This window comes from Carlito syrichta, unplaced genomic scaffold (assembly GCF_000164805.1).
Source record: "Carlito syrichta isolate Samal-C Ts95f unplaced genomic scaffold, Tarsius_syrichta-2.0.1 Scaffold308910, whole genome shotgun sequence".
Classification (NCBI taxonomy): Eukaryota; Metazoa; Chordata; class Mammalia; order Primates; family Tarsiidae; genus Carlito; species Carlito syrichta.
Window position 1 is genome coordinate 659947 of NW_007253006.1, and position 10358 is coordinate 670304.

Sequence of the window (10358 nt, forward strand, 5' to 3'; positions counted from 1 at the left end):
GAAACTGGACAATGTCTTGACTGTGTGATGAAAATCAGCAAACATCACCAGTATGAGGCAGATAGACATCATGTCCCTCCAGAAGTAATACCTGAGGAAGACATAGCATCTCTGATGGTGTACTGAGACGATGAACACATAGCCTGGATCTGTTCATGAGTAAACTTCAGATAAATCCCAAATGAGAAAAATTCTATTGAAAAAATTAAGAAGCACTGCATCCTTGAAAAATAGTTTATTAAACAGACAAAGAAAGGTTGTAGAAAAGTTCCAGATGTGAGGTGACTAATCAGACATGACAGATGCATGCAATACCTGATCTTAAACTGGCTCCTAGAATAAAGGGGGAAAAAATACTAAGAAAGGACAATTTTAAATTCACTGACAAAACCGAAATTTAAATGGCAGGTTAGATAAAACTATTCATCAGTATTAAATTTACTGAAGTTGATAACTGCCACGACTACATAAGGAGAATGCTCTTATTCTTGGGAAAATGTCTTATATGTGACGCATAATACTTAAATACATATGAGGAAAGGGCCAATATGCATGCAGCTTACTCTGAAATGGTTCAGGAAAAAATATATATTATATGTTTATATATATTATATACAGAGAGTGAGAAAAAGAGAGAGAGATTGAAAGGCAGCATGAAAATGGGTTAAAATGTTAACAATAAGAATCTGGGCAAAGGATATTTTGATATTTTTAAACTTTTGTTATAATTTTCTGTAGGTTAAAAATTATTTCCAAATAAAAAACGTTTTAAAATTCTTGACTTCCTAAATTAAATGTTGAAATGAAGTTAACAAAATAAAATTTAACTAGCCAAAAAAAAAAAAAAATCACAGCAAGAATATTGGGTAGAGAACACGCACCTTCATGACAGCATATGTGATGTGATGAAGTTGGTATAACTTTTGCTGATTGTAAGCTAAGTATGGTCTCTCAGAATGGCTCAGGGTCAAAGAACAGAAGACAGCTATCAGAACAGAGTCAGGAAGTCCTGTAAACTTCAGTAATGCAGAAGCTCACATCTAAGTTCTGATGGTGTTCTTCCCAAGTTATTTCCTTTCTGACAAATCCTGGAGTTTCCAACGAGGTGCCTGATCTACCCTTGAAGATTCCAGGATTCCACTATCTAGGGGTAGATTAGCCTTTAACAGATTTTCTGGAATTAGTTGGTTGAACACTTTGCTCCCAATATATTTTCTTTTTCCAATAAGTTCCTGCTAGGGGGAAGCTGTGGGAAGAAAAACAAATGATAAGAGCTTATGATATCATGGTAGCATCATGCTGTCAACACACACTGCAGATGTCTTCTACCCACAGCCTCCAGGACTTTTTTTTCTCTTTGTATGAGTTGGAGCTCACTTTGTTGCCTAGGCATGAGGGCAGGGCACAATCACAGTGGACTATAGGCACACACCACCATGCCTGGCTACTTTATTTATTTGTTTTTGTTTTTGGTTTTTTTGTGTGTGTGGAGACAAGGTCTTTCTATATTGCTCAGGCTGGTCTTGAACACCTGGACTCAAGTGATCTCTCACCTCAGCCTTCCATAGTGCTGAGATGAAAGACATAAGCCACTGCACCCGGCCCTCTCTGAGTTTAAACCAGGCTCTATAACATAGTAGCTGTAAAACTATGAGGGTACTAAAATCTCTGTGTCCTACTTTTATCACTAGTAAAATAGTATAAATACTGCATTGTGAAGATTTAATGAGTTAATACTATAAGACACTTATCCCAAGGAAATATTAAGTGCTTAATACATTTATTGTTTTAAATCTTTTAATAAAGCCCTTTAAATGGTAAGGTTTTAGTTTCCTTTTCCATTGCTATATTCTATAATACATTTTTTTGCTATTCTCTTTTATCTGATTCTTTCTGTGTCTCTTACAAACCCTTAAGCTGACTAGGCCATATGACTGATAAACAGTCAATGACCCTCAACACATAATACCCACATATACTCACACATGCACATGCACATGAATTAAATTGAAAAAAAAAAAAAAAAAGAATCTCCTGATGTACAAAGTGGGGGCTTTTCTAGATTAACCAAGGATGCACTCTGTCTAGCCAGCAGGGATATGGGCAGAGTGAGCAATGGATTTAAGAGGCTCAGAGTACCCTTCTGACCTCAAACATCCATCTAACATTCTGAAATTCCTTTTATGTTTAATGCTTTATTGGATAGATTGATATTTAATTGAGATAAGAGCCTGTTAAAAGAGATTTGTGATCACTACAGTTATATTGCATGGGTTCCAATCCTAGCTCTGTACTATCTTCTACGGGTTTCTTAATCTCTCTGTGCCTTAGTTTTATCAACAATTTTTAAAAATAGTGCTTACACCATAGATTTAATAGAGTTCTATAAGTAAAGTGCTTGGAATGAGAATGTCATTAGATCTAAATAAGTGTCAACTGTTATTTGTATTACCGCTCTACACATTCAACAAATAATAACTAAGCAACCACGTTATGCTAAGCTCTCTGCTAGGCACTGGGAATATTGTGATGTAGAAAATTAATAGTTATAGGCAATTGGGGAAAGTAACACTAAGCAAAGCAAACAAATGTTTTAAAGTGAATTGTCATATATACCATAAATGGGAAAGGAGACGCAGTGCAAAGATGGTGGTGGTAGGTGGGGGAATGGGGCAAAGCAACTTGGGTTTAGCCATCAGATAGGACACTTGACCTAAGGCCAGAATGAGGAAAAGAAGCCAGTTACTGAAAAGGAAGAGGAGGAGTCCTTCAGGCACAGGAAGCAGACTGTGTGAGGCCTCTAGGGTGGACAGTGGCTGTCCAGTAGAATCTGGGCTTGGTGGGTGAATGTGTGAATAGCCTGAAATGAAGGCAGGGTCTGATTATGCAGCACCTAGCAGGAAATGGTAGGAGTCAAACTTGATTTTACAAGCCCTGTGAAGCCACTGAAAATTTTTAAGCAAGACAGTAACGTGATCCAATTTACTTTTACAAATGCTCTTTCTGACTGCCATATAAAAATGTACTGGCACAAGGGCAAGGCAGATTACAGGAAGACTGAGCCCCATCAGAGGAGACCTGGCTACTGCATCCTATGAACTACAGAGACCACCTAGGCAATGGTCTGTTTGGGTCACACATACAAAATGCATCCCTCATTGTTTCAGGGAACCAGTCCAATGCCTTGTGTATTTGGGGAGCTTGGATTGTTTTAATGTTCCTTTGGGGCTGGGATGGAGGGAGAACGTATTTGGGCTGTTGGATAATGTCTTGCAGCTTGTAATATATGGCTTTGATCTATTTGAGTGGGAACCTCAGTCTATTTAACTGACATCATTTATATAATCTCTTGGGCATGCAAGAGGTAAATTATCCCTCTTCAAATTTTTAGTTTTAATTCTAAATCAGTTTATTTTAACTTTTTACTATTAATAACATTTTCTTTTCAATTCTAGACGTGGACAGTTGAGGAAATAATTCAAGGGTTCAAAATCCTTTTACATTGAGATTATTTACATGCTCAATAGTTTGGTTGAATTTCTGTGGTTTTTCATTTGCTTGTTTGTTTTTGAATAAATATGTTTGATGCCTTGGAACTACATGGTACCATTAGTTAGCTTGACTGTTATTTCTTATTTTTATTTAGGTCTGTCTGGTGTTACATAAATAGTTTTGATGTATTGAATATCTGTGGATCCTTATTCTGTCTCTTAGTGGCTATATGAATTTGAATCTCTGAGACTGTCAGCAAGTTTGACTGTGACAACTTCAGTACTAACATGCTAAGGCTTTACTGAGATGGTATCTGAATATACTGGGGAAGCATGGCATTGTTTCACTTTAGTTATAATTTTATAAAATTGTGCTAATTGTGTTCTCTGAGAATCAGATGCTGAGATGGAGTTAGGAGTGCAAAAAGTTTATTGGGAAATAAGACTTGCAAAAGGAAAGAAGATTGGGCTGGGTTGTCATCAAACTGTGTCATCGTTCTAACAAAACCTCTGCCAGCCAAATTCAGGGCTCTAGACTAATGCTTGCTCATTAAAAGAGTCCTATGCCTTTGTATTACCATCTAGCTCAATAATTAGCCTATAGCTCCCTTAAGAAGAGTATGACTCCACTTCAACAGTTAAAGTGAACCTGAAAGAGGTATCCACTGAAGACTGATAGCTAACTTCATTGCTTGCAGCTGAACAGCACCTCATTCTTTGCAGAAGAAACAGAATGGTGGCATATCTCTTTATCTCCCATACACAAACTGCATTCTTTTGCATTTCAGGGAAGCTTGTGCTAGGCAATCTACTTGTCTATACACATGAGAAAACAGTTCTTTTTTTTCCCCTAAAGGTAAACTTAGAACAGGGAAGTTGGTGGAGCAAACTACAGTCCCTGTATATTCCCTTGGTCTAAGAACCCCAGCTGGTACTCATCATTTTCCTCCTCTACTATTTACTAAAATATGCCCTTATCATCAGCTACCACCTCTGCAGTCTCAGTGTCTTACTTCGTGGTGTGGTCCAAACCTCATTTCTGAGAGCTGATCTCCTCCTCACTAGTAAGAGTGCTCCCCTTTGGGGGGATGAGGATCTCTACCTCTATAGTAACCTTTCAGAAATAGAATGCACAAAGTCCTTCAGTCAATTTTTGGAAGTGGCGGTTGATGGATCTCTTCATGTATTCCTTGGTTCTCAAACCCATGTATTTCCTTCAACTGTAGACCCAGTGTCATATAAACATCTCTGATACAATGTGTATATTACATACTGAAGGATGGTGTTCCATTTTTACAGAGATTTCCCTCTGGACTGGTACTTCAACTGTGCCTTCAACAGACCTTCCCAAAGCTCTCTGAGACTGACCACTGCTGAATGGTGTGTTACTTCCAGTGGATTCCCCTCCCACACCCCCATCACTGTTAAGTGGGTCCTCTGATCAGATTCTATACTATGTGGAATTCTGTCCCTCTGAATTAAACATTCTCTTAGTGCCAAGTTAGAGGTGTTAGCTGAGACTCTGCAGGTGGAAATGGCAAACTTGCACCTGGAATAGGTGCCTATTCATGAAGGAACCAATATAATAAACTTGCCGCCAACTTGCCAGTTGGTCTTCTCCAGGAATAATGTCATAATAAGACTTCAAATTCTTCTCTGTTACTAATAGGTTAGACATTAATAAGTTAGATGGCAATAGTTAAAGTGACCTTGGTGAGTGGAAGATGCTATGGTTAATTCCACATCTAGTTTTCATCTCTGCTTCTATGGTCACTTGATTTTCCTATCCATTGTGCTGATACTGGAGTGACTGCTGACAAAGGCAGAGGTGGTTAATGTCAACTGACCATGTCATTTTTTTCAATTTGGTTGTTTTGTGTCTCATCCATAGTGAATGCTTTCTGGTGAGATTTAACATGTAAGCTTTTTTAAAAATTTCTTCAAATTTTGACCCATTATATCTATTCATATACCTCTTCTGATATTTTTGCTTCTAATTTTCCAATATTTTACCCTCCAGCCTATGGACCAACTGACCAGGCCGTTTGCCACTAATCATGAAGATTATTTCTCTCACTTCTATTTTTCAAGATCTTCTCTGAGTGAAGCTATAATATAATCACTATTAATTTTTGACTTGTACTTACTAAGAAAATTCTCCATTCACATACTAAGGTCTGTTTTTTTTGTCTTTCTTTTCTGGTCTTATAATATGGCCCTTATAATTGGCCCCAATTAATACAACCATAAGTGGAATGAGAAAGAAGCATTGCTACAATTGTGGTAAGTGAATGGGAATTTGGGCAACTTCCTCATGTACCTTGATGACACTCTCTGGTCCTGGTCCTGTTAATAAGTCCTGGATACACCATTTCTATCTTATGATGGACTCAATGGGCTGCTGTGGTAATCTCCCCAATGTTTTAATTTAGTGAGTTCAACAAGACATAGCAATTTCAGGCCTATGGTCACTTGGTGTCTCATGGCCAAGTGTTCCATATCTATCAAGTTCAGCAGCACAAGAGCTTAGGAGCTGTTTTCCAATGCTATGTAATTCTCTGCTAGAGATGACATAGCCTATCTCCAAATCTTCAGGTGCCAACATTGCTATTCTTGTACTAGAACTTGCCATAAAGCCCACACTACATCTTTTTCTTCCACTGATATTTCCAGTACCATAAGACCTGTCAAGTTATATGGCTCAAGTGGCAGAGTTGTTTGTATCACAGTCTGAGCTCTCTACAAAGCCCTATTTTGCTCTGAGCCCCACTCAAAGCATACAGCCTACAGTGTCACTCAGTATTTTCCCCACAGCAATATTTCTAGTTGTCTAATCTGTTACCTTCAGAAGGAAAATGGCATCCTAGCCCTTGTGCATCCTTCTTGATAAAATGGGATACAAGATGCAGCAATTTCTCTTTTACATGGAATAAGATGGTTCCATATGACTCTAGCCAGTAGACCCCAAATATTTTACTGAGGTGGCAGCCCATTTATCTCCCACCCTCTGGAATGCATGTGCTTTACTCATCTTTTTCTCATCCTCATTGTGATGTTCTACAAGATATCCAGATAGCACAGAATGCTTCAGATGATATAACAAAGAGAAATGGAGTTAACAAAACTAACAGAGCACAAAAATATAAATATGCATTGTTTTCTGTTCCACCTGAATGCAAACTATTTTTTGAAGGTCTTTCACCATTAAGATAGGAAAGAATACATTTGCCAAGTCACTGGTTGCAAGTCACTTTCCTTTGGTCATATTCATCTGCTCTAGCTACCATTAGGGCTGCTACAGATTGAGCCTGTGATGGTCTACGCAGTCATTCTCCAGAGCCCAACAAATTTTCTCAGGGACAAACCAGAAAATTAAATGGATAGTGACTGCCACCTTACCATATTTAAGCATGAAAGTAATCACTAATAACCCCAATTCCAGAGCATATTATTCTGCTTGTGTCTTACCATCTTTTCCAGGAATGAGGTAGGGTAGTTTTTGAGGCTCCCACCCAGTCTTCCACACATAATGGCTTTTACCCCATAGGTCAAGAACCCAAACTCCAAGTATGTCAATTGCAATTATATATCTGTTATCTGGAGAAATAATCATTGGGTGAGTCTGTGGAGCAGACTCAATGGAAGTAGAACTTTGAACCAGAAACTCTGAGTTCTCTGGGTATCAAAGCCAACTCAGATCCTGTATTCAAGATTCATTGAAATATCTCATATCCCCTTTCCTTTGGTAATACAGTCACTCCAGAAAATAGCCCTAGGAACATTTGGGAAAAGACCGAAATAATCATTACAATGTGTACTTGCCATGGGGTTACAGAATCTCTCCCGAGAGAACCTGGCGGCTTGTCAACAGCTCTTGGTTCTGAAAACTGATTCAGTCTAAACATTGGGTAAGTGATTGTGAGTTCTTTTTAATTGCGGTGACTGCTCCTGGCTTCCTATTTGCCCATTCTTGGTCTCGCTATAATCAATACCCTTGTTGGCTACCCATCTATTTTGCCAACCTATGATGGCCTTGGTAAATGGAGTGTTCTCTGGATCTTGCTGTGTAACATAACCCTCTAGTGGCTCTGGTGCCCCTAATAAATACTTCCTTGAGGCTTTTCATTCCTTCCTCTGCCATAGCATGGAAAATCAGGTATTTCAAACATATTCAGTGTGTGTTATCATTTTTTTAGGATCTAGGAGATACTCCAGCAGTAAGTTTTCCCCTTCACAGGAGGTTCTTCCTGATTTTAATTTCTTATCTGGAGAGATTGCCCCCAAATGTTTAAGCTCTTTTCCATTCAATCTTTATTTCCAGGCCCTGGATCCAATACCCTCAGAATCTAGTTTCATAAGTACTGATCTGGGCTCTGCTAGTACTAAGGGGACCTGGGTTTTGACACAGTACTAGAACTTCCTGAGTTTTGACACAGAAAATCTGCATCCTAGGAAACCCCTCAACCTTGAGCAAACCAGAATACTTATTTCCCCTATAATAAACACTAAGTTGTCCAGCTTCTCTGGAGTACAATCCTTTTCCTCTTTTATCCGGATCAATATGCACCAAGAGGATTGTGCTGTGAGCCTTATTTATAGACCTGGAGGCCAGGAGAGGAGATGGTAGCAGCTCTTGAGGAAGAAATTATTCTGCCTTTTGGGGGGGAAAGAATCTCATTTTCTCCTAATAAACACTTGCTTTGATTGGGAAGAGTCTTCCCACTTCTATAGGCTGAAATTGTTCAAAGAAGTTTATAGAGTCAAAATCTTCATAAGGGTTATCCATATTTTCTCATCCTGTGTGTCAAGGATGCAGGTTTTCCCAACTAGGACTTTGCCTTTGTCGTAACAGACTTGCCTTGGTTGAGCATTTGACAGTCTTTGAGATTTAGCTACTCTGATTCTTAAATCCTAGATTTGATGTACTTTGCTCACTGCTGCAAGTGAGAGGAGATCTTTCTATAACCTGCCAAAGAGACCCTCTGGCTCTCATGCTTAGTTTTCAGTGTTTCCATTGTTAATATCCTCAGCATTTCATTGTCCACATGAAAAGCATTAATGCAATTTAGTAACAATTATCCAATACATCATTTATCCCCACTATCACCAGCAATGACCCTGTACATTTCAAATGCTTAAAATCTTCCCACCAGCGAGTATATACTCCTCTACCAAGATATCATCAGTGAAAGTTGACAGACCATCACATTTCCCCAGCTCATCTGTGCTCCACCTGCCACCCAGGATGGAGTCCTCCTCCTTAGTAGCTGCAAGATAAGTGTTCCAGTCCACAAACTCCACCTTATCACCTGCTTTCTCAGAACACTTCTGGTGTCAGCTATGTTGATTGGGTTCTCTGAGAAAGAGTTTCTGAGACATAATTAGGAGTGAGATCTATTGGGAAATAACATCAATTAAAGGAAAAGGAAGGAGACAGAGTTGGGTGCAGGAAGCTACCAGGCCTCAATACTGTCTTGACAAAGTCTGTCAGCCCAAAGAGGAGCTCAGGAGCAAATCTTGCTTATTAAATGAGCCCTGCATTCTGTTGAACATCTGTGTCATTAACTTGTTGGCTCAGGGCTGTCCTGAGAAGAGGTTGACCACAGTTGTCACCAGTTTGTTCTGTCCTTGACTGAGGGGCACCCCAAAAAAGTGACCCAGGCTTGAAAGTTGAGACAGATACTGAAGGTCTGTCGGAGGCTGCCAGGTGACCAATTGCCTTATAGATAGGGAGAAAGTCTTTTCTTAAAGGGGATCAGGGAAACATGTGTATGCTTGCCAAAAACAGCCATAGACATCCTCAGCCAGACAAAACTTTGAAGAAACGTTTTGTTCCTTCACCTGCTTTCTGATGCCACTAATAAAAGATACATCATTTGTTTGTATACCTCCAAGAAATAAACACACACGGAGTCCTTCCGGAACCAGACAGTCACCATGAAGTTCAATCCCTTCATGACCTCAGACCACAGAAAAACCACGAATATCATTTCAATGCCCCCTCGCATGTGCAGAGGAAGATCATGTCGTTCCCGCTCTTCAAGGAGCTGCTGCAGAAGTACAAAGCCCGCTCCATGCCCAACAGCAAGGATGATGAGGTCCAGGTGGTTCAAGCACACCACAAAGGTTATCAGATTGGCAAGGTGGTCCAAGTGTACAGAAATAAATACGTCATCTACATCAAGTGGGTCAGTGGGAGAAGGCTCAGGGCACCATCGCCCATGTGGGCATTCACTCAAGCAAGGTAGTTAACACCAGGCTAAAACTGGACAAAGATCAGGAGAAAATTCTTGAAAGCAAAGCTAAATCTTGACAAGTAGGAAAATAAAAAGGCAAATACAAGGAAAAACTTATTGAGAAAATGCAGCAATGAATATAGCCTATTGTGCTCCATGATTTAGCTGTTTGTTTTTGGCCTAGTGTGTGTTACTTTGGAACTCTTCAAAAAGCGTCTCTAGAACATTTCCCTCCTGTTTTGTCATTCACCTGTGGCTCTATAAGTCTACTTTGCAATGCCAACAATTTTATGAATAAAAATTGGAAATGTTTCCTAAAAAATAAAAAAATAATAAAAAAAACACATACACACACAACACACTGCATCATGAAAGTCCATCAATTTAAATTGCATCCCATTTCATAGGTATTAAAATTTGGGAAAATTGTAATAACTATGTTATTGGCTTTCCTTTTTGATAACATTTTAGAGAGGAAAACACGTTGGAGCTCCTTTATAACACAGGGATTCAGGCAAGCACCATCCTGAAATGAAAAGAAAGCTCAATTTCATTTCTTCATGTTCTGTTCACTGCTGCATGTGGAGATGAAATCATCAGAATCTCAATCCTAAAAAAAAAAATGACCTTT

General features: G+C 39.1%; 1 pseudogene; it reads left to right on the forward strand.

Moving 5' to 3' along the window:
• The first annotated feature begins 9428 nt into the window (after positions 1–9428).
• LOC103268800 lies at positions 9429–9864 on the forward strand (annotated as a pseudogene).
• The last annotated feature ends 494 nt before the right edge of the window (positions 9865–10358 follow it).